Source organism: Gasterosteus aculeatus, unplaced genomic scaffold, assembly GCF_964276395.1.
Source record: "Gasterosteus aculeatus unplaced genomic scaffold, fGasAcu3.hap1.1 HAP1_SCAFFOLD_63, whole genome shotgun sequence".
NCBI classification, from domain to species: Eukaryota; Metazoa; Chordata; class Actinopteri; order Perciformes; family Gasterosteidae; genus Gasterosteus; species Gasterosteus aculeatus.
The window spans coordinates 25,395-42,797 of NW_027554918.1; the positions used below are offsets into that span (position 1 = coordinate 25,395).

At 41.1% G+C, this 17,403-nt stretch overlaps 45 non-coding genes across 45 annotated transcripts; all 45 read left to right on the forward strand.

The window, feature by feature from the left end:
• The first annotated feature begins 60 nt into the window (after positions 1-60).
• Positions 61-142, forward strand: trnas-aga (transfer RNA serine (anticodon AGA)). Its single transcript has one exon. It is a non-coding gene; the product is annotated as a tRNA-Ser (tRNA).
• A 251-nt stretch (positions 143-393) lies between these two features.
• trnaa-agc (transfer RNA alanine (anticodon AGC)) lies at positions 394-465 on the forward strand. Its single transcript has one exon. It is a non-coding gene; the product is annotated as a tRNA-Ala (tRNA).
• A 281-nt stretch (positions 466-746) lies between these two features.
• On the forward strand, positions 747-828 carry trnas-aga (transfer RNA serine (anticodon AGA)). Its single transcript has one exon. It is a non-coding gene; the product is annotated as a tRNA-Ser (tRNA).
• A 67-nt stretch (positions 829-895) lies between these two features.
• Positions 896-967, forward strand: trnaa-agc (transfer RNA alanine (anticodon AGC)). Its single transcript has one exon. It is a non-coding gene; the product is annotated as a tRNA-Ala (tRNA).
• Positions 968-1,207: 240 nt separating this feature from the next.
• Positions 1,208-1,289, forward strand: trnas-aga (transfer RNA serine (anticodon AGA)). Its single transcript has one exon. It is a non-coding gene; the product is annotated as a tRNA-Ser (tRNA).
• A 252-nt stretch (positions 1,290-1,541) lies between these two features.
• trnaa-agc (transfer RNA alanine (anticodon AGC)) lies at positions 1,542-1,613 on the forward strand. The gene has a single exon. It is a non-coding gene; the product is annotated as a tRNA-Ala (tRNA).
• A 240-nt stretch (positions 1,614-1,853) lies between these two features.
• trnas-aga (transfer RNA serine (anticodon AGA)) lies at positions 1,854-1,935 on the forward strand. The gene has a single exon. It is a non-coding gene; the product is annotated as a tRNA-Ser (tRNA).
• Positions 1,936-2,190: 255 nt separating this feature from the next.
• On the forward strand, positions 2,191-2,262 carry trnaa-ugc (transfer RNA alanine (anticodon UGC)). The gene has a single exon. It is a non-coding gene; the product is annotated as a tRNA-Ala (tRNA).
• A 282-nt stretch (positions 2,263-2,544) lies between these two features.
• Positions 2,545-2,626, forward strand: trnas-aga (transfer RNA serine (anticodon AGA)). The gene has a single exon. It is a non-coding gene; the product is annotated as a tRNA-Ser (tRNA).
• Positions 2,627-2,877: 251 nt separating this feature from the next.
• On the forward strand, positions 2,878-2,949 carry trnaa-agc (transfer RNA alanine (anticodon AGC)). Its single transcript has one exon. It is a non-coding gene; the product is annotated as a tRNA-Ala (tRNA).
• Positions 2,950-3,231: 282 nt separating this feature from the next.
• Positions 3,232-3,313, forward strand: trnas-aga (transfer RNA serine (anticodon AGA)). Its single transcript has one exon. It is a non-coding gene; the product is annotated as a tRNA-Ser (tRNA).
• A 251-nt stretch (positions 3,314-3,564) lies between these two features.
• Positions 3,565-3,636, forward strand: trnaa-ugc (transfer RNA alanine (anticodon UGC)). The gene has a single exon. It is a non-coding gene; the product is annotated as a tRNA-Ala (tRNA).
• Positions 3,637-4,250: 614 nt separating this feature from the next.
• Positions 4,251-4,322, forward strand: trnaa-agc (transfer RNA alanine (anticodon AGC)). Its single transcript has one exon. It is a non-coding gene; the product is annotated as a tRNA-Ala (tRNA).
• A 577-nt stretch (positions 4,323-4,899) lies between these two features.
• On the forward strand, positions 4,900-4,971 carry trnaa-agc (transfer RNA alanine (anticodon AGC)). Its single transcript has one exon. It is a non-coding gene; the product is annotated as a tRNA-Ala (tRNA).
• A 614-nt stretch (positions 4,972-5,585) lies between these two features.
• trnaa-ugc (transfer RNA alanine (anticodon UGC)) lies at positions 5,586-5,657 on the forward strand. The gene has a single exon. It is a non-coding gene; the product is annotated as a tRNA-Ala (tRNA).
• A 618-nt stretch (positions 5,658-6,275) lies between these two features.
• trnaa-ugc (transfer RNA alanine (anticodon UGC)) lies at positions 6,276-6,347 on the forward strand. The gene has a single exon. It is a non-coding gene; the product is annotated as a tRNA-Ala (tRNA).
• A 282-nt stretch (positions 6,348-6,629) lies between these two features.
• On the forward strand, positions 6,630-6,711 carry trnas-aga (transfer RNA serine (anticodon AGA)). The gene has a single exon. It is a non-coding gene; the product is annotated as a tRNA-Ser (tRNA).
• Positions 6,712-6,962: 251 nt separating this feature from the next.
• Positions 6,963-7,034, forward strand: trnaa-agc (transfer RNA alanine (anticodon AGC)). The gene has a single exon. It is a non-coding gene; the product is annotated as a tRNA-Ala (tRNA).
• A 241-nt stretch (positions 7,035-7,275) lies between these two features.
• Positions 7,276-7,357, forward strand: trnas-aga (transfer RNA serine (anticodon AGA)). Its single transcript has one exon. It is a non-coding gene; the product is annotated as a tRNA-Ser (tRNA).
• A 255-nt stretch (positions 7,358-7,612) lies between these two features.
• On the forward strand, positions 7,613-7,684 carry trnaa-agc (transfer RNA alanine (anticodon AGC)). The gene has a single exon. It is a non-coding gene; the product is annotated as a tRNA-Ala (tRNA).
• Positions 7,685-7,966: 282 nt separating this feature from the next.
• Positions 7,967-8,048, forward strand: trnas-aga (transfer RNA serine (anticodon AGA)). The gene has a single exon. It is a non-coding gene; the product is annotated as a tRNA-Ser (tRNA).
• A 251-nt stretch (positions 8,049-8,299) lies between these two features.
• trnaa-agc (transfer RNA alanine (anticodon AGC)) lies at positions 8,300-8,371 on the forward strand. The gene has a single exon. It is a non-coding gene; the product is annotated as a tRNA-Ala (tRNA).
• A 281-nt stretch (positions 8,372-8,652) lies between these two features.
• trnas-aga (transfer RNA serine (anticodon AGA)) lies at positions 8,653-8,734 on the forward strand. The gene has a single exon. It is a non-coding gene; the product is annotated as a tRNA-Ser (tRNA).
• Positions 8,735-8,801: 67 nt separating this feature from the next.
• trnaa-agc (transfer RNA alanine (anticodon AGC)) lies at positions 8,802-8,873 on the forward strand. Its single transcript has one exon. It is a non-coding gene; the product is annotated as a tRNA-Ala (tRNA).
• A 240-nt stretch (positions 8,874-9,113) lies between these two features.
• Positions 9,114-9,195, forward strand: trnas-aga (transfer RNA serine (anticodon AGA)). Its single transcript has one exon. It is a non-coding gene; the product is annotated as a tRNA-Ser (tRNA).
• Positions 9,196-9,447: 252 nt separating this feature from the next.
• Positions 9,448-9,519, forward strand: trnaa-agc (transfer RNA alanine (anticodon AGC)). Its single transcript has one exon. It is a non-coding gene; the product is annotated as a tRNA-Ala (tRNA).
• A 240-nt stretch (positions 9,520-9,759) lies between these two features.
• On the forward strand, positions 9,760-9,841 carry trnas-aga (transfer RNA serine (anticodon AGA)). Its single transcript has one exon. It is a non-coding gene; the product is annotated as a tRNA-Ser (tRNA).
• Positions 9,842-10,096: 255 nt separating this feature from the next.
• trnaa-ugc (transfer RNA alanine (anticodon UGC)) lies at positions 10,097-10,168 on the forward strand. Its single transcript has one exon. It is a non-coding gene; the product is annotated as a tRNA-Ala (tRNA).
• A 282-nt stretch (positions 10,169-10,450) lies between these two features.
• trnas-aga (transfer RNA serine (anticodon AGA)) lies at positions 10,451-10,532 on the forward strand. The gene has a single exon. It is a non-coding gene; the product is annotated as a tRNA-Ser (tRNA).
• A 251-nt stretch (positions 10,533-10,783) lies between these two features.
• On the forward strand, positions 10,784-10,855 carry trnaa-agc (transfer RNA alanine (anticodon AGC)). The gene has a single exon. It is a non-coding gene; the product is annotated as a tRNA-Ala (tRNA).
• Positions 10,856-11,137: 282 nt separating this feature from the next.
• Positions 11,138-11,219, forward strand: trnas-aga (transfer RNA serine (anticodon AGA)). Its single transcript has one exon. It is a non-coding gene; the product is annotated as a tRNA-Ser (tRNA).
• Positions 11,220-11,470: 251 nt separating this feature from the next.
• On the forward strand, positions 11,471-11,542 carry trnaa-ugc (transfer RNA alanine (anticodon UGC)). The gene has a single exon. It is a non-coding gene; the product is annotated as a tRNA-Ala (tRNA).
• A 614-nt stretch (positions 11,543-12,156) lies between these two features.
• On the forward strand, positions 12,157-12,228 carry trnaa-agc (transfer RNA alanine (anticodon AGC)). The gene has a single exon. It is a non-coding gene; the product is annotated as a tRNA-Ala (tRNA).
• A 282-nt stretch (positions 12,229-12,510) lies between these two features.
• Positions 12,511-12,592, forward strand: trnas-aga (transfer RNA serine (anticodon AGA)). Its single transcript has one exon. It is a non-coding gene; the product is annotated as a tRNA-Ser (tRNA).
• Positions 12,593-12,843: 251 nt separating this feature from the next.
• On the forward strand, positions 12,844-12,915 carry trnaa-agc (transfer RNA alanine (anticodon AGC)). The gene has a single exon. It is a non-coding gene; the product is annotated as a tRNA-Ala (tRNA).
• A 282-nt stretch (positions 12,916-13,197) lies between these two features.
• Positions 13,198-13,279, forward strand: trnas-aga (transfer RNA serine (anticodon AGA)). The gene has a single exon. It is a non-coding gene; the product is annotated as a tRNA-Ser (tRNA).
• A 251-nt stretch (positions 13,280-13,530) lies between these two features.
• On the forward strand, positions 13,531-13,602 carry trnaa-ugc (transfer RNA alanine (anticodon UGC)). The gene has a single exon. It is a non-coding gene; the product is annotated as a tRNA-Ala (tRNA).
• A 614-nt stretch (positions 13,603-14,216) lies between these two features.
• On the forward strand, positions 14,217-14,288 carry trnaa-agc (transfer RNA alanine (anticodon AGC)). Its single transcript has one exon. It is a non-coding gene; the product is annotated as a tRNA-Ala (tRNA).
• A 241-nt stretch (positions 14,289-14,529) lies between these two features.
• trnas-aga (transfer RNA serine (anticodon AGA)) lies at positions 14,530-14,611 on the forward strand. Its single transcript has one exon. It is a non-coding gene; the product is annotated as a tRNA-Ser (tRNA).
• A 255-nt stretch (positions 14,612-14,866) lies between these two features.
• On the forward strand, positions 14,867-14,938 carry trnaa-agc (transfer RNA alanine (anticodon AGC)). Its single transcript has one exon. It is a non-coding gene; the product is annotated as a tRNA-Ala (tRNA).
• A 282-nt stretch (positions 14,939-15,220) lies between these two features.
• Positions 15,221-15,302, forward strand: trnas-aga (transfer RNA serine (anticodon AGA)). The gene has a single exon. It is a non-coding gene; the product is annotated as a tRNA-Ser (tRNA).
• Positions 15,303-15,553: 251 nt separating this feature from the next.
• Positions 15,554-15,625, forward strand: trnaa-agc (transfer RNA alanine (anticodon AGC)). Its single transcript has one exon. It is a non-coding gene; the product is annotated as a tRNA-Ala (tRNA).
• A 282-nt stretch (positions 15,626-15,907) lies between these two features.
• trnas-aga (transfer RNA serine (anticodon AGA)) lies at positions 15,908-15,989 on the forward strand. Its single transcript has one exon. It is a non-coding gene; the product is annotated as a tRNA-Ser (tRNA).
• A 251-nt stretch (positions 15,990-16,240) lies between these two features.
• Positions 16,241-16,312, forward strand: trnaa-agc (transfer RNA alanine (anticodon AGC)). Its single transcript has one exon. It is a non-coding gene; the product is annotated as a tRNA-Ala (tRNA).
• Positions 16,313-16,930: 618 nt separating this feature from the next.
• On the forward strand, positions 16,931-17,002 carry trnaa-ugc (transfer RNA alanine (anticodon UGC)). The gene has a single exon. It is a non-coding gene; the product is annotated as a tRNA-Ala (tRNA).
• The last annotated feature ends 401 nt before the right edge of the window (positions 17,003-17,403 follow it).

Consider the following 17,403-nt stretch of genomic DNA (forward strand, 5'->3'; position numbering starts at 1 on the left):
ATATACGCCACTTAGCCAGTGTCTGATATTGGCAAAAGTCAATTTATCGAGTTTTTATGCGTTGTTGTGGCCGAGAGGTTAAGGCGATGGACTAGAAATCCATTGGGGTCTCCCCGCGCAGGTTCGAGTCCTGCCAGCAACGAAGTTGACTGTAGAGCTTTCTGGTCCCACCGCAGAGTCATTTTTTGATATTCATACCTTAACGTGTGCAGTCCCACTTTGAAACTCCAAATTCACAAGGATTTTTATTTAAAGTGATGCATTCAGTCTTCACAAGTTAGCTTTTTGCCAGTCATAGTAGGTTTTCCCTTGGAAACGTCTCCATTCATTGTTTTTTTCTCACACTTCTTCCTTTATATAGGCAAAAACAAAGTAATTTTTGGAATTTGTGCAGGGGATGTAGCTCAGTGGTAGAGCGCATGCTTAGCATGTATGAGGTCCTGGGTTCAATCCCCGGCATCTCCATTAGATATTATGCGCAAATTTAAAAGGTTTTCAGGTAAGTCGTGGGGAAATGTCATGATAAGAGGAGCCATCAAATATACCGTCCAACAAGGAAAAAAAGCACCAACGGTAATTTACCAAGTAAAAACCACACCCTTACCCTATTATGTGTGTTCCAGAATTATTCACATGGCAGTCTTTATATACGCCACTTCCAGAATTATTCACATGGCAGTCTTTGTATAAGCCACTTAGCCAGTGTCTGATATTAGCAAAATTCAATTTATTTGTAGTTTTTATGTGTTGTTGTGGCCGAGAGGTTAAGGCGATGGACTAGAAATCCATTGGGGTCTCCCCGCGCAGGTTCGAGTCCTGCCAGCAACGAAGTTGACTGTAGAGCTTTCTGGTCCTTTATATACGCAAAAAACAAGTAATTTTTGGAATTTGTGCAGGGGATGTAGCTCAGTGGTAGAGCGCATGCTTAGCATGTATGAGGCCCTGGGTTCAATCCCTGGCATCTCCATTAGATATTATGCGCAAATTTAAAAGGTTTTCAGGTAAGTCGTGGGGAAATGTCATGATAAGAGGAGCCATCAAATATACCGTTCAACAAGGGAAAAAAGCACCAACGGTAATTTACCAAGTAAAAACCACACCCTTACCTTATTATGTGTGTTCCAGAATTATTCACATGGCAGTCTTTATATACGCCACTTAGCCAGTGTCTGATATTGGCAAAAGTCAATTTATCGAGTTTTTATGCGTTGTTGTGGCCGAGAGGTTAAGGCGATGGACTAGAAATCCATTGGGGTCTCCCCGCGCAGGTTCGAGTCCTGCCAGCAACGAAGATGACTGTAGAGCTTTCTGGTCCCACCCCAGAGTCATTTTTTGATATTCATACCTTAACGTGTGCAGTCCCACTTTGAAACTCCATATTCACAAGGATTTTTATTTAAAGTGATGCATTCAGTCTTCACAAGTTAGCTTTTTGCCAGTCATAGTAGGTTTTCCCTTGGAAACGTCTCCATTCATTGTTTTTTTTCTCACACTTCTTCCTTTATATAGGCAAAAACAAAGTAATTTTTGGAATTTGTGCAGGGGATGTAGCTCAGTGGTAGAGCGCATGCTTAGCATGTATGAGGTCCTGGGTTCAATCCCCGGCATCTCCATTAGATATTATGCGCAAATTTAAAAGGTTTTCAGGTAAGTCGTGGGGAAATGTCATGATAAGAGGAGCCATCAAATATACCGTCCAACAAGGGAAAAAAGCACCAACGGTAATTTACCAAGTAAAAACCACACCCTTACCTTATTATGTGTGTTCCAGAATTATTCACATGGCAGTCTTTATATACGCCACTTAGCCAGTGTCTGATATTGGCAAAAGTCAATTTATCCAGTTTTTATCCGTTGTTGTGGCCGAGAGGTTAAGGCGATGGACTAGAAATCCATTGGGGTCTCCCCGCGCAGGTTCGAGTCCTGCCAGCAACGAAGTTGACTGTAGAGCTTTCTGGTCCCACCCCAGAGTCATTTTTTGATATTCATACCTTAACGTGTGCAGTCCCACTTTGAAACTCCAAATTCACAAGGATTTTTATTTAAAGTGATGCATTCAGTCTTCCCAAGTTAGCTTTTCTTAGGTTTTCTTAGTTAGGTTTTCCCTTGGAAACGTCTCCATTCATTGTTTTTTACTCACACTTCTTCCTTTATATACGCGAAAACAAAGTAATTTTTGGCAGTTGTGCAGGGGATGTAGCTCAGTGGTAGAGCGCATGCTTTGCATGTATGAGGTCCTGGGTTCAATCCCCAGCATCTCCATTAGATATTATGCGCAAATTTAATAAGTGTTTCAGGTAAGTCGTGGGGAAATGTCATGATAAGAGGAGCCATCAAATATACCGTCCAACAAGGGAAAAAAGCACCAACGTTAATTTACCAAGTAAAAACCACACCCTTACCTTATTATGTGTGTTCCAGAATTATTCACATGGCAGTCTTTATATACGCCACATCCAGAATTATTCACATGGCAGTCTTTGTATAAGCCACTTAGCCAGTGTCTGATATTAGCAAAATTCAATTTATTTGTAGTTTTTATGTGTTGTTGTGGCCGAGAGGTTAAGGCGATGGACTAGAAATCCATTGGGGTCTCCCCGCGCAGGTTCGAGTCCTGCCAGCAACGAAGTTGACTGTAGAGCTTTCTGGTCCCACCGCAGAGTCATTTTTTGATATTCATACCTTAACGTGTGCAGTCCCACTTTGAAACTCCAAATTCACAAGGATTTTTATTTAAAGTGATGCATTCAGTCTTCACAAGTTAGCTTTTTGCCAGTCATAGTAGGTTTTCCCTTGGAAACGTCTCCATTCATTGTTTTTTTCTCACACTTCTTCCTTTATATAGGCAAAAACAAAGTAATTTTTGGAATTTGTGCAGGGGATGTAGCTCAGTGGTAGAGCGCATGCTTAGCATGTATGAGGTCCTGGGTTCAATCCCCGGCATCTCCATTAGATATTATGCGCAAATTTAATAAGTGTTTCAGGTAAGTCGTGGGGAAATGTCATGATAAGAGGAGCCATCAAATATACCGTCCAACAAGGGAAAAAAGCACCAACGGTAATTTACCAAGTAAAAACCACACCCTTACCTTATTATGTGTGTTCCAGAATTATTCACATGGCAGTCTTTATATACGCCACTTCCAGAATTATTCACATGGCAGTCTTTGTATAAGCCACTTAGCCAGTGTCTGATATTAGCAAAATTCAATTTATTTTTAGTTTTTATGTGTTGTTGTGGCCGAGAGGTTAAGGCGATGGACTAGAAATCCATTGGGGTCTCCCCGCGCAGGTTCGAGTCCTGCCAGCAACGAAGTTGACTGTAGAGCTTTCTGGTCCCACCGCAGAGGCATTTTTTGATATTCATACCTTAACGTGTGCAGTCCCACTTTGAAACTCCAAATTCACAAGGATTTTTATTTAAAGTGATGCATTCAGTCTTCCCAAGTTAGCTTTTTGCCAGTCATAGTAGGTTTTCCCTTGGAAACGTCTCCATTCATTGTTTTTTTCTCACACTTCTTCCTTGATATAAGCGAAAATAAAGTAATTTTTGGCAGTTGTGCAGGGGATGTAGCTCAGTGGTAGAGCGCATGCTTTGCATGTATGAGGTCCTGGGTTCAATCCCCGGCATCTCCATTAGATATTATGCGCAAATTTAAAAGGTTTTCAGGTAAGTCGTGGGGAAATGTCATGATAAGAGGAGCCATCAAATATACCGTCCAACAAGGGAAAAAAGCACCAACGGTAATTTACCAAGTAAAAACCACACCCTTACCTTATTATGTGTGTTCCAGAATCATTCACATGGCAGTCTTTATATACGCCACTTCCAGAATTATTCACATGGCAGTCTTTATATAAGCCACTTAGCCAGTGTCTGATATTAGCAAAATTCTACTTACTTTTAGTTTTTATGTGTTGTTGTGGCCGAGAGGTTAAGGCGATGGACTAGAAATCCATTGGGGTCTCCCCGCGCAGGTTCGAGTCCTGCCAGCAATGAAGTTGACTGTAGAGCTTTCTGGTCCCACCGCAGAGTCATTTTTTGATATTCATACCTTAACGTGTGCAGTCCCACTTTGAAACTCCAAATTCACAAGGATTTTTATTTAAAGTGATGCATTCAGTCTTCACAAGTTAGCTTTTTGCCAGTCATAGTAGGTTTTCCCTTGGAAACGTCTCCATTCATTGTTTTTTTCTCACACTTCTTCCTTTATATAGGCAAAAACAAAGTAATTTTTGGAATTTGTGCAGGGGATGTAGCTCAGTGGTAGAGCGCATGCTTAGCATGTATGAGGTCCTGGGTTCAATCCCCGGCATCTCCATTAGATATTATGCGCAAATTTAAAAGGTTTTCAGGTAAGTCGTGGGGAAATGTCATGATAAGAGGAGCCATCAAATATACCGTCCAACAAGGAAAAAAAGCACCAACGGTAATTTACCAAGTAAAAACCACACCCTTACCTTATTATGTGTGTTCCAGAATTATTCACATGGCAGTCTTTATATACGCCACTTAGCCAGTGTCTGATATTGGCAAAAGTCAATTTATCCAGTTTTTATGCGTTGTTGTGGCCGAGAGGTTAAGGCAATGGACTAGAAAGCCATTGGGGTCTCCCCGCGCAGGTTTGAGTCCTGCCAGCAACGAAGTTGACTGAAGAGCTTTCTGGTCCCACCGCAGAGTCATTTTTTGATATTCATACCTTAACGTGTGCAGTCCCACTTTGAAACTCCAAATTCACATGGATTTTTATTTAAAGTGATGCATTCAGTCTTCCCAAGTTAGCTTTTCTTAGGTTTTCTTAGTTAGGTTTTCCCTTGGAAACGTCTCCATTCATTGTTTTTTACTCACACTTCTTCCTTTATATACGCGAAAACAAAGTCATTTTTGGCAGTTGTGCAGGGGATGTAGCTCAGTGGTAGAGCGCATGCTTAGCATGTATGAGGTCCTGGGTTCAATCCCCGGCATCTCCATTAGATATTATGCGCAAATTTAAAAGGTTTTCAGGTAAGTCGTGGGGAAATGTCATGATAAGAGGAGCCATCAAATATACCGTCCAACAAGGAAAAAAAGCACCAACGGTAATTTACCAAGTAAAAACCACACCCTTACCCTATTATGTGTGTTCCAGAATTATTCACATGGCAGTCTTTATATACGCCACTTCCAGAATTATTCACATGGCAGTCTTTGTATAAGCCACTTAGCCAGTGTCTGATATTAGCAAAATTCAATTTATTTTTAGTTTTTATGTGTTGTTGTGGCCGAGAGGTTTAGGCGATGGACTAGAAATCCATTGGGGTCTCCCCGCGCAGGTTCGAGTCCTGCCAGCAACGAAGTTGACTGTAGAGCTTTCTGGTCCCACCGCAGAGTCATTTTTTGATATTCATACCTTAACGTGTGCAGTCCCACTTTGAAACTCCAAATTCACAAGGATTTTTATTTAAAGTGATGCATTCAGTCTTCACAAGTTAGCTTTTTGCCAGTCATAGTAGGTTTTCCCTTGGAAACGTCTCCATTCATTGTTTTTTTCTCACACTTCTTCCTTGATATAAGCGAAAATAAAGTAATTTTTGGCAGTTGTGCAGGGGATGTAGCTCAGTGGTAGAGCGCATGCTTTGCATGTATGAGGTCCTGGGTTCAATCCCCGGCATCTCCATTAGATATTATGCGCAAATTTAAAAGGTTTTCAGGTAAGTCGTGGGGAAATGTCATGATAAGAGGAGCCATCAAATATACCGTCCAACAAGGGAAAAAAGCACCAACGGTAATTTACCAAGTAAAAACCACACCCTTACCTTATTATGTGTGTTCCAGAATTATTCACATGGCAGTCTTTATATACGCCACTTCCAGAATTATTCACATGGCAGTCTTTATATAAGCCACTTAGCCAGTGTCTGATATTAGCAAAATTCTACTTACTTTTAGTTTTTATGTGTTGTTGTGGCCGAGAGGTTAAGGCGATGGACTAGAAATCCATTGGGGTCTCCCCGCGCAGGTTCGAGTCCTGCCAGCAATGAAGTTGACTGTAGAGCTTTCTGGTCCCACCGCAGAGTCATTTTTTGATATTCATACCTTAACGTGTGCAGTCCCACTTTGAAACTCCAAATTCACAAGGATTTTTATTTAAAGTGATGCATTCAGTCTTCCCAAGTTAGCTTTTCTTAGGTTTTCTTAGTTAGGTTTTCCCTTGGAAACGTCTCCATTCATTGTTTTTTACTCACACTTCTTCCTTTATATACGCGAAAACAAAGTAATTTTTGGCAGTTGTGCAGGGGATGTAGCTCAGTGGTAGAGCGCATGCTTTGCATGTATGAGGTCCTGGGTTCAATCCCCAGCATCTCCATTAGATATTATGCGCAAATTTAATAAGTGTTTCAGGTAAGTCGTGGGGAAATGTCATGATAAGAGGAGCCATCAAATATACCGTCCAACAAGGGAAAAAAGCACCAACGGTAATTTACCAAGTAAAAACCACACCCTTACCTTATTATGTGTGTTCCAGAATTATTCACATGGCAGTCTTTATATACGCCACATCCAGAATTATTCACATGGCAGTCTTTGTATAAGCCACTTAGCCAGTGTCTGATATTAGCAAAATTCAATTTATTTGTAGTTTTTATGTGTTGTTGTGGCCGAGAGGTTAAGGCGATGGACTAGAAATCCATTGGGGTCTCCCCGCGCAGGTTCGAGTCCTGCCAGCAACGAAGTTGACTGTAGAGCTTTCTGGTCCCACCGCAGAGTCATTTTTTGATATTCATACCTTAACGTGTGCAGTCCCACTTTGAAACTCCAAATTCACAAGGATTTTTATTTAAAGTGATGCATTCAGTCTTCACAAGTTAGCTTTTTGCCAGTCATAGTAGGTTTTCCCTTGGAAACGTCTCCATTCATTGTTTTTTTCTCACACTTCTTCCTTTATATAGGCAAAAACAAAGTAATTTTTGGAATTTGTGCAGGGGATGTAGCTCAGTGGTAGAGCGCATGCTTAGCATGTATGAGGTCCTGGGTTCAATCCCCGGCATCTCCATTAGATATTATGCGCAAATTTAATAAGTGTTTCAGGTAAGTCGTGGGGAAATGTCATGATAAGAGGAGCCATCAAATATACCGTCCAACAAGGGAAAAAAGCACCAACGGTAATTTACCAAGTAAAAACCACACCCTTACCTTATTATGTGTGTTCCAGAATTATTCACATGGCAGTCTTTATATACGCCACTTAGCCAGTGTCTGATATTGGCAAAAGTCAATTTATCCAGTTTTTATCCGTTGTTGTGGCCGAGAGGTTAAGGCGATGGACTAGAAATCCATTGGGGTCTCCCCGCGCAGGTTCGAGTCCTGCCAGCAACGAAGTTGACTGTAGAGCTTTCTGGTCCCACCCCAGAGTCATTTTTTGATATTCATACCTTAACGTGTGCAGTCCCACTTTGAAACTCCAAATTCACAAGGATTTTTATTTAAAGTGATGCATTCAGTCTTCCCAAGTTAGCTTTTCTTAGGTTTTCTTAGTTAGGTTTTCCCTTGGAAACGTCTCCATTCATTGTTTTTTACTCACACTTCTTCCTTTATATAGGCAAAAACAAAGTAATTTTTGGAATTTGTGCAGGGGATGTAGCTCAGTGGTAGAGCGCATGCTTAGCATGTATGAGGTCCTGGGTTCAATCCCCGGCATCTCCATTAGATATTATGCGCAAATTTAATAAGTGTTTCAGGTAAGTCGTGGGGAAATGTCATGATAAGAGGAGCCATCAAATATACCGTCCAACAAGGGAAAAAAGCACCAACGGTAATTTACCAAGTAAAAACCACACCCTTACCTTATTATGTGTGTTCCAGAATTATTCACATGGCAGTCTTTATATACGCCACTTCCAGAATTATTCACATGGCAGTCTTTGTATAAGCCACTTAGCCAGTGTCTGATATTAGCAAAATTCAATTTATTTTTAGTTTTTATGTGTTGTTGTGGCCGAGAGGTTAAGGCGATGGACTAGAAATCCATTGGGGTCTCCCCGCGCAGGTTCGAGTCCTGCCAGCAACGAAGTTGACTGTAGAGCTTTCTGGTCCCACCGCAGAGTCATTTTTTGATATTCATACCTTAACGTGTGCAGTCCCACTTTGAAACTCCAAATTCACAAGGATTTTTATTTAAAGTGATGCATTCAGTCTTCCCAAGTTAGCTTTTTGCCAGTCATAGTAGGTTTTCCCTTGGAAACGTCTCCATTCATTGTTTTTTTCTCACACTTCTTCCTTTATATAGGCAAAAACAAAGTAATTTTTGGAATTTGTGCAGGGGATGTAGCTCAGTGGTAGAGCGCATGCTTAGCATGTATGAGGCCCTGGGTTCAATCCCCGGCATCTCCATTAGATATTATGCGCAAATTTAAAAGGTTTTCAGGTAAGTCGTGGGGAAATGTCATGATAAGAGGAGCCATCAAATATACCGTCCAACAAGGAAAAAAAGCACCAACGGTAATTTACCAAGTAAAAACCACACCCTTACCCTATTATGTGTGTTCCAGAATTATTCACATGGCAGTCTTTATATACGCCACTTCCAGAATTATTCACATGGCAGTCTTTGTATAAGCCACTTAGCCAGTGTCTGATATTAGCAAAATTCAATTTATTTGTAGTTTTTATGTGTTGTTGTGGCCGAGAGGTTAAGGCGATGGACTAGAAATCCATTGGGGTCTCCCCGCGCAGGTTCGAGTCCTGCCAGCAACGAAGTTGACTGTAGAGCTTTCTGGTCCTTTATATACGCAAAAAACAAGTAATTTTTGGAATTTGTGCAGGGGATGTAGCTCAGTGGTAGAGCGCATGCTTAGCATGTATGAGGCCCTGGGTTCAATCCCTGGCATCTCCATTAGATATTATGCGCAAATTTAAAAGGTTTTCAGGTAAGTCGTGGGGAAATGTCATGATAAGAGGAGCCATCAAATATACCGTTCAACAAGGGAAAAAAGCACCAACGGTAATTTACCAAGTAAAAACCACACCCTTACCTTATTATGTGTGTTCCAGAATTATTCACATGGCAGTCTTTATATACGCCACTTAGCCAGTGTCTGATATTGGCAAAAGTCAATTTATCGAGTTTTTATGCGTTGTTGTGGCCGAGAGGTTAAGGCGATGGACTAGAAATCCATTGGGGTCTCCCCGCGCAGGTTCGAGTCCTGCCAGCAACGAAGATGACTGTAGAGCTTTCTGGTCCCACCCCAGAGTCATTTTTTGATATTCATACCTTAACGTGTGCAGTCCCACTTTGAAACTCCATATTCACAAGGATTTTTATTTAAAGTGATGCATTCAGTCTTCACAAGTTAGCTTTTTGCCAGTCATAGTAGGTTTTCCCTTGGAAACGTCTCCATTCATTGTTTTTTTTCTCACACTTCTTCCTTTATATAGGCAAAAACAAAGTAATTTTTGGAATTTGTGCAGGGGATGTAGCTCAGTGGTAGAGCGCATGCTTAGCATGTATGAGGTCCTGGGTTCAATCCCCGGCATCTCCATTAGATATTATGCGCAAATTTAAAAGGTTTTCAGGTAAGTCGTGGGGAAATGTCATGATAAGAGGAGCCATCAAATATACCGTCCAACAAGGGAAAAAAGCACCAACGGTAATTTACCAAGTAAAAACCACACCCTTACCTTATTATGTGTGTTCCAGAATTATTCACATGGCAGTCTTTATATACGCCACTTAGCCAGTGTCTGATATTGGCAAAAGTCAATTTATCCAGTTTTTATCCGTTGTTGTGGCCGAGAGGTTAAGGCGATGGACTAGAAATCCATTGGGGTCTCCCCGCGCAGGTTCGAGTCCTGCCAGCAACGAAGTTGACTGTAGAGCTTTCTGGTCCCACCCCAGAGTCATTTTTTGATATTCATACCTTAACGTGTGCAGTCCCACTTTGAAACTCCAAATTCACAAGGATTTTTATTTAAAGTGATGCATTCAGTCTTCCCAAGTTAGCTTTTCTTAGGTTTTCTTAGTTAGGTTTTCCCTTGGAAACGTCTCCATTCATTGTTTTTTACTCACACTTCTTCCTTTATATACGCGAAAACAAAGTAATTTTTGGCAGTTGTGCAGGGGATGTAGCTCAGTGGTAGAGCGCATGCTTTGCATGTATGAGGTCCTGGGTTCAATCCCCAGCATCTCCATTAGATATTATGCGCAAATTTAATAAGTGTTTCAGGTAAGTCGTGGGGAAATGTCATGATAAGAGGAGCCATCAAATATACCGTCCAACAAGGGAAAAAAGCACCAACGTTAATTTACCAAGTAAAAACCACACCCTTACCTTATTATGTGTGTTCCAGAATTATTCACATGGCAGTCTTTATATACGCCACATCCAGAATTATTCACATGGCAGTCTTTGTATAAGCCACTTAGCCAGTGTCTGATATTAGCAAAATTCAATTTATTTGTAGTTTTTATGTGTTGTTGTGGCCGAGAGGTTAAGGCGATGGACTAGAAATCCATTGGGGTCTCCCCGCGCAGGTTCGAGTCCTGCCAGCAACGAAGTTGACTGTAGAGCTTTCTGGTCCCACCGCAGAGTCATTTTTTGATATTCATACCTTAACGTGTGCAGTCCCACTTTGAAACTCCAAATTCACAAGGATTTTTATTTAAAGTGATGCATTCAGTCTTCACAAGTTAGCTTTTTGCCAGTCATAGTAGGTTTTCCCTTGGAAACGTCTCCATTCATTGTTTTTTTCTCACACTTCTTCCTTTATATACGCAAAAACAAAGTAATTTTTGGAATTTGTGCAGGGGATGTAGCTCAGTGGTAGAGCGCATGCTTAGCATGTATGAGGTCCTGGGTTCAATCCCCGGCATCTCCATTAGATATTATGCGCAAATTTAATAAGTGTTTCAGGTAAGTCGTGGGGAAATGTCATGATAAGAGGAGCCATCAAATATACCGTCCAACAAGGGAAAAAAGCACCAACGGTAATTTACCAAGTAAAAACCACACCCTTACCTTATTATGTGTGTTCCAGAATTATTCACATGGCAGTCTTTATATACGCCACTTCCAGAATTATTCACATGGCAGTCTTTGTATAAGCCACTTAGCCAGTGTCTGATATTAGCAAAATTCAATTTATTTTTAGTTTTTATGTGTTGTTGTGGCCGAGAGGTTAAGGCGATGGACTAGAAATCCATTGGGGTCTCCCCGCGCAGGTTCGAGTCCTGCCAGCAACGAAGTTGACTGTAGAGCTTTCTGGTCCCACCGCAGAGGCATTTTTTGATATTCATACCTTAACGTGTGCAGTCCCACTTTGAAACTCCAAATTCACAAGGATTTTTATTTAAAGTGATGCATTCAGTCTTCCCAAGTTAGCTTTTTGCCAGTCATAGTAGGTTTTCCCTTGGAAACGTCTCCATTCATTGTTTTTTTCTCACACTTCTTCCTTGATATAAGCGAAAATAAAGTAATTTTTGGCAGTTGTGCAGGGGATGTAGCTCAGTGGTAGAGCGCATGCTTTGCATGTATGAGGTCCTGGGTTCAATCCCCGGCATCTCCATTAGATATTATGCGCAAATTTAAAAGGTTTTCAGGTAAGTCGTGGGGAAATGTCATGATAAGAGGAGCCATCAAATATACCGTCCAACAAGGGAAAAAAGCACCAACGGTAATTTACCAAGTAAAAACCACACCCTTACCTTATTATGTGTGTTCCAGAATCATTCACATGGCAGTCTTTATATACGCCACTTCCAGAATTATTCACATGGCAGTCTTTATATAAGCCACTTAGCCAGTGTCTGATATTAGCAAAATTCTACTTACTTTTAGTTTTTATGTGTTGTTGTGGCCGAGAGGTTAAGGCGATGGACTAGAAATCCATTGGGGTCTCCCCGCGCAGGTTCGAGTCCTGCCAGCAATGAAGTTGACTGTAGAGCTTTCTGGTCCCACCGCAGAGTCATTTTTTGATATTCATACCTTAACGTGTGCAGTCCCACTTTGAAACTCCAAATTCACAAGGATTTTTATTTAAAGTGATGCATTCAGTCTTCACAAGTTAGCTTTTTGCCAGTCATAGTAGGTTTTCCCTTGGAAACGTCTCCATTCATTGTTTTTTTCTCACACTTCTTCCTTTATATAGGCAAAAACAAAGTAATTTTTGGAATTTGTGCAGGGGATGTAGCTCAGTGGTAGAGCGCATGCTTAGCATGTATGAGGTCCTGGGTTCAATCCCCGGCATCTCCATTAGATATTATGCGCAAATTTAATAAGTGTTTCAGGTAAGTCGTGGGGAAATGTCATGATAAGAGGAGCCATCAAATATACCGTCCAACAAGGGAAAAAAGCACCAACGTTAATTTACCAAGTAAAAACCACACCCTTACCTTATTATGTGTGTTCCAGAATTATTCACATGGCAGTCTTTATATACGCCACATCCAGAATTATTCACATGGCAGTCTTTGTATAAGCCACTTAGCCAGTGTCTGATATTAGCAAAATTCAATTTATTTGTAGTTTTTATGTGTTGTTGTGGCCGAGAGGTTAAGGCGATGGACTAGAAATCCATTGGGGTCTCCCCGCGCAGGTTCGAGTCCTGCCAGCAACGAAGTTGACTGTAGAGCTTTCTGGTCCCACCGCAGAGTCATTTTTTGATATTCATACCTTAACGTGTGCAGTCCCACTTTGAAACTCCAAATTCACAAGGATTTTTATTTAAAGTGATGCATTCAGTCTTCACAAGTTAGCTTTTTGCCAGTCATAGTAGGTTTTCCCTTGGAAACGTCTCCATTCATTGTTTTTTTCTCACACTTCTTCCTTTATATACGCAAAAACAAAGTAATTTTTGGAATTTGTGCAGGGGATGTAGCTCAGTGGTAGAGCGCATGCTTAGCATGTATGAGGTCCTGGGTTCAATCCCCGGCATCTCCATTAGATATTATGCGCAAATTTAATAAGTGTTTCAGGTAAGTCGTGGGGAAATGTCATGATAAGAGGAGCCATCAAATATACCGTCCAACAAGGGAAAAAAGCACCAACGGTAATTTACCAAGTAAAAACCACACCCTTACCTTATTATGTGTGTTCCAGAATTATTCACATGGCAGTCTTTATATACGCCACTTCCAGAATTATTCACATGGCAGTCTTTGTATAAGCCACTTAGCCAGTGTCTGATATTAGCAAAATTCAATTTATTTTTAGTTTTTATGTGTTGTTGTGGCCGAGAGGTTAAGGCGATGGACTAGAAATCCATTGGGGTCTCCCCGCGCAGGTTCGAGTCCTGCCAGCAACGAAGTTGACTGTAGAGCTTTCTGGTCCCACCGCAGAGGCATTTTTTGATATTCATACCTTAACGTGTGCAGTCCCACTTTGAAACTCCAAATTCACAAGGATTTTTATTTAAAGTGATGCATTCAGTCTTCCCAAGTTAGCTTTTTGCCAGTCATAGTAGGTTTTCCCTTGGAAACGTCTCCATTCATTGTTTTTTTCTCACACTTCTTCCTTGATATAAGCGAAAATAAAGTAATTTTTGGCAGTTGTGCAGGGGATGTAGCTCAGTGGTAGAGCGCATGCTTTGCATGTATGAGGTCCTGGGTTCAATCCCCGGCATCTCCATTAGATATTATGCGCAAATTTAAAAGGTTTTCAGGTAAGTCGTGGGGAAATGTCATGATAAGAGGAGCCATCAAATATACCGTCCAACAAGGGAAAAAAGCACCAACGGTAATTTACCAAGTAAAAACCACACCCTTACCTTATTATGTGTGTTCCAGAATCATTCACATGGCAGTCTTTATATACGCCACTTCCAGAATTATTCACATGGCAGTCTTTATATAAGCCACTTAGCCAGTGTCTGATATTAGCAAAATTCTACTTACTTTTAGTTTTTATGTGTTGTTGTGGCCGAGAGGTTAAGGCGATGGACTAGAAATCCATTGGGGTCTCCCCGCGCAGGTTCGAGTCCTGCCAGCAATGAAGTTGACTGTAGAGCTTTCTGGTCCCACCGCAGAGTCATTTTTTGATATTCATACCTTAACGTGTGCAGTCCCACTTTGAAACTCCAAATTCACAAGGATTTTTATTTAAAGTGATGCATTCAGTCTTCACAAGTTAGCTTTTTGCCAGTCATAGTAGGTTTTCCCTTGGAAACGTCTCCATTCATTGTTTTTTTCTCACACTTCTTCCTTTATATAGGCAAAAACAAAGTAATTTTTGGAATTTGTGCAGGGGATGTAGCTCAGTGGTAGAGCGCATGCTTAGCATGTATGAGGTCCTGGGTTCAATCCCCGGCATCTCCATTAGATATTATGCGCAAATTTAATAAGTGTTTCAGGTAAGTCGTGGGGAAATGTCATGATAAGAGGAGCCATCAAATATACCGTCCAACAAGGGAAAAAAGCACCAACGGTAATTTACCAAGTAAAAACCACACCCTTACCTTATTATGTGTGTTCCAGAATTATTCACATGGCAGTCTTTATATACGCCACTTAGCCAGTGTCTGATATTGGCAAAAGTCAATTTATCCAGTTTTTATCCGTTGTTGTGGCCGAGAGGTTAAGGCGATGGACTAGAAATCCATTGGGGTCTCCCCGCGCAGGTTCGAGTCCTGCCAGCAACGAAGTTGACTGTAGAGCTTTCTGGTCCCACCCCAGAGTCATTTTTTGATATTCATACCTTAACGTGTGCAGTCCCACTTTGAAACTCCAAATTCACAAGGATTTTTATTTAAAGTGATGCATTCAGTCTTCCCAAGTTAGCTTTTCTTAGGTTTTCTTAGTTAGGTTTTCCCTTGGAAACGTCTCCATTCATTGTTTTTTACTCACACTTCTTCCTTTATATAGGCAAAAACAAAGTAATTTTTGGAATTTGTGCAGGGGATGTAGCTCAGTGGTAGAGCGCATGCTTAGCATGTATGAGGTCCTGGGTTCAATCCCCGGCATCTCCATTAGATATTATGCGCAAATTTAATAAGTGTTTCAGGTAAGTCGTGGGGAAATGTCATGATAAGAGGAGCCATCAAATATACCGTCCAACAAGGGAAAAAAGCACCAACGTTAATTTACCAAGTAAAAACCACACCCTTACCTTATTATGTGTGTTCCAGAATTATTCACATGGCAGTCTTTATATACGCCACATCCAGAATTATTCACATGGCAGTCTTTGTATAAGCCACTTAGCCAGTGTCTGATATTAGCAAAATTCAATTTATTTGTAGTTTTTATGTGTTGTTGTGGCCGAGAGGTTAAGGCGATGGACTAGAAATCCATTGGGGTCTCCCCGCGCAGGTTCGAGTCCTGCCAGCAACGAAGTTGACTGTAGAGCTTTCTGGTCCCACCGCAGAGTCATTTTTTGATATTCATACCTTAACGTGTGCAGTCCCACTTTGAAACTCCAAATTCACAAGGATTTTTATTTAAAGTGATGCATTCAGTCTTCACAAGTTAGCTTTTTGCCAGTCATAGTAGGTTTTCCCTTGGAAACGTCTCCATTCATTGTTTTTTTCTCACACTTCTTCCTTTATATAGGCAAAAACAAAGTAATTTTTGGAATTTGTGCAGGGGATGTAGCTCAGTGGTAGAGCGCATGCTTAGCATGTATGAGGTCCTGGGTTCAATCCCCGGCATCTCCATTAGATATTATGCGCAAATTTAATAAGTGTTTCAGGTAAGTCGTGGGGAAATGTCATGATAAGAGGAGCCATCAAATATACCGTCCAACAAGGGAAAAAAGCACCAACGGTAATTTACCAAGTAAAAACCACACCCTTACCTTATTATGTGTGTTCCAGAATTATTCACATGGCAGTCTTTATATACGCCACTTCCAGAATTATTCACATGGCAGTCTTTGTATAAGCCACTTAGCCAGTGTCTGATATTAGCAAAATTCAATTTATTTTTAGTTTTTATGTGTTGTTGTGGCCGAGAGGTTAAGGCGATGGACTAGAAATCCATTGGGGTCTCCCCGCGCAGGTTCGAGTCCTGCCAGCAACGAAGTTGACTGTAGAGCTTTCTGGTCCCACCGCAGAGGCATTTTTTGATATTCATACCTTAACGTGTGCAGTCCCACTTTGAAACTCCAAATTCACAAGGATTTTTATTTAAAGTGATGCATTCAGTCTTCCCAAGTTAGCTTTTTGCCAGTCATAGTAGGTTTTCCCTTGGAAACGTCTCCATTCATTGTTTTTTTCTCACACTTCTTCCTTGATATAAGCGAAAATAAAGTAATTTTTGGCAGTTGTGCAGGGGATGTAGCTCAGTGGTAGAGCGCATGCTTAGCATGTATGAGGTCCTGGGTTCAATCCCCGGCATCTCCATTAGATATTATGCGCAAATTTAAAAGGTTTTCAGGTAAGTCGTGGGGAAATGTCATGATAAGAGGAGCCATCAAATATACCGTCCAACAAGGAAAAAAAGCACCAACGGTAATTTACCAAGTAAAAACCACACCCTTACCCTATTATGTGTGTTCCAGAATTATTCACATGGCAGTCTTTATATACGCCACTTCCAGAATTATTCACATGGCAGTCTTTGTATAAGCCACTTAGCCAGTGTCTGATATTAGCAAAATTCAATTTATTTTTAGTTTTTATGTGTTGTTGTGGCCGAGAGGTTTAGGCGATGGACTAGAAATCCATTGGGGTCTCCCCGCGCAGGTTCGAGTCCTGCCAGCAACGAAGTTGACTGTAGAGCTTTCTGGTCCCACCGCAGAGTCATTTTTTGATATTCATACCTTAACGTGTGCAGTCCCACTTTGAAACTCCAAATTCACATGGATTTTTATTTAAAGTGATGCATTCAGTCTTCCCAAGTTAGCTTTTCTTAGGTTTTCTTAGTTAGGTTTTCCCTTGGAAACGTCTCCATTCATTGTTTTTTACTCACACTTCTTCCTTTATATACGCGAAAACAAAGTCATTTTTGGCAGTTGTGCAGGGGATGTAGCTCAGTGGTAGAGCGCATGCTTTGCATGTATGAGGTCCTGGGTTCAATCCCCAGCATCTCCATTAGATATTATGCGCAAATTTAATAAGTGTTTCAGGTAAGTCGTGGGGAAATGTCATGATAAGAGGAGCCATCAAATATACCGTCCAACAAGGGAAAAAAGCACCAACGGTAATTTACCAAGTAAAAACCACACCCTTACCTTATTATGTGTGTTCCAGAATTATTCACATGGCAGTCTTTATATACGCCACTTCCAGAATTATTCACATGGCAGTCTTTGTATAAGCCACTTAGCCAGTGTCTGATATTAGCAAAATTCAATTTATTTGTAGTTTTTATGTGTTGTTGTGGCCGAGAGGTTAAGGCGATGGACTAGAAATCCATTGGGGTCTCCCCGCGCAGGTTCCAGTCCTGCCAGCAACGAAGTTGACTGTAGAGCTTTCTGGTCCCACCCCAGAGT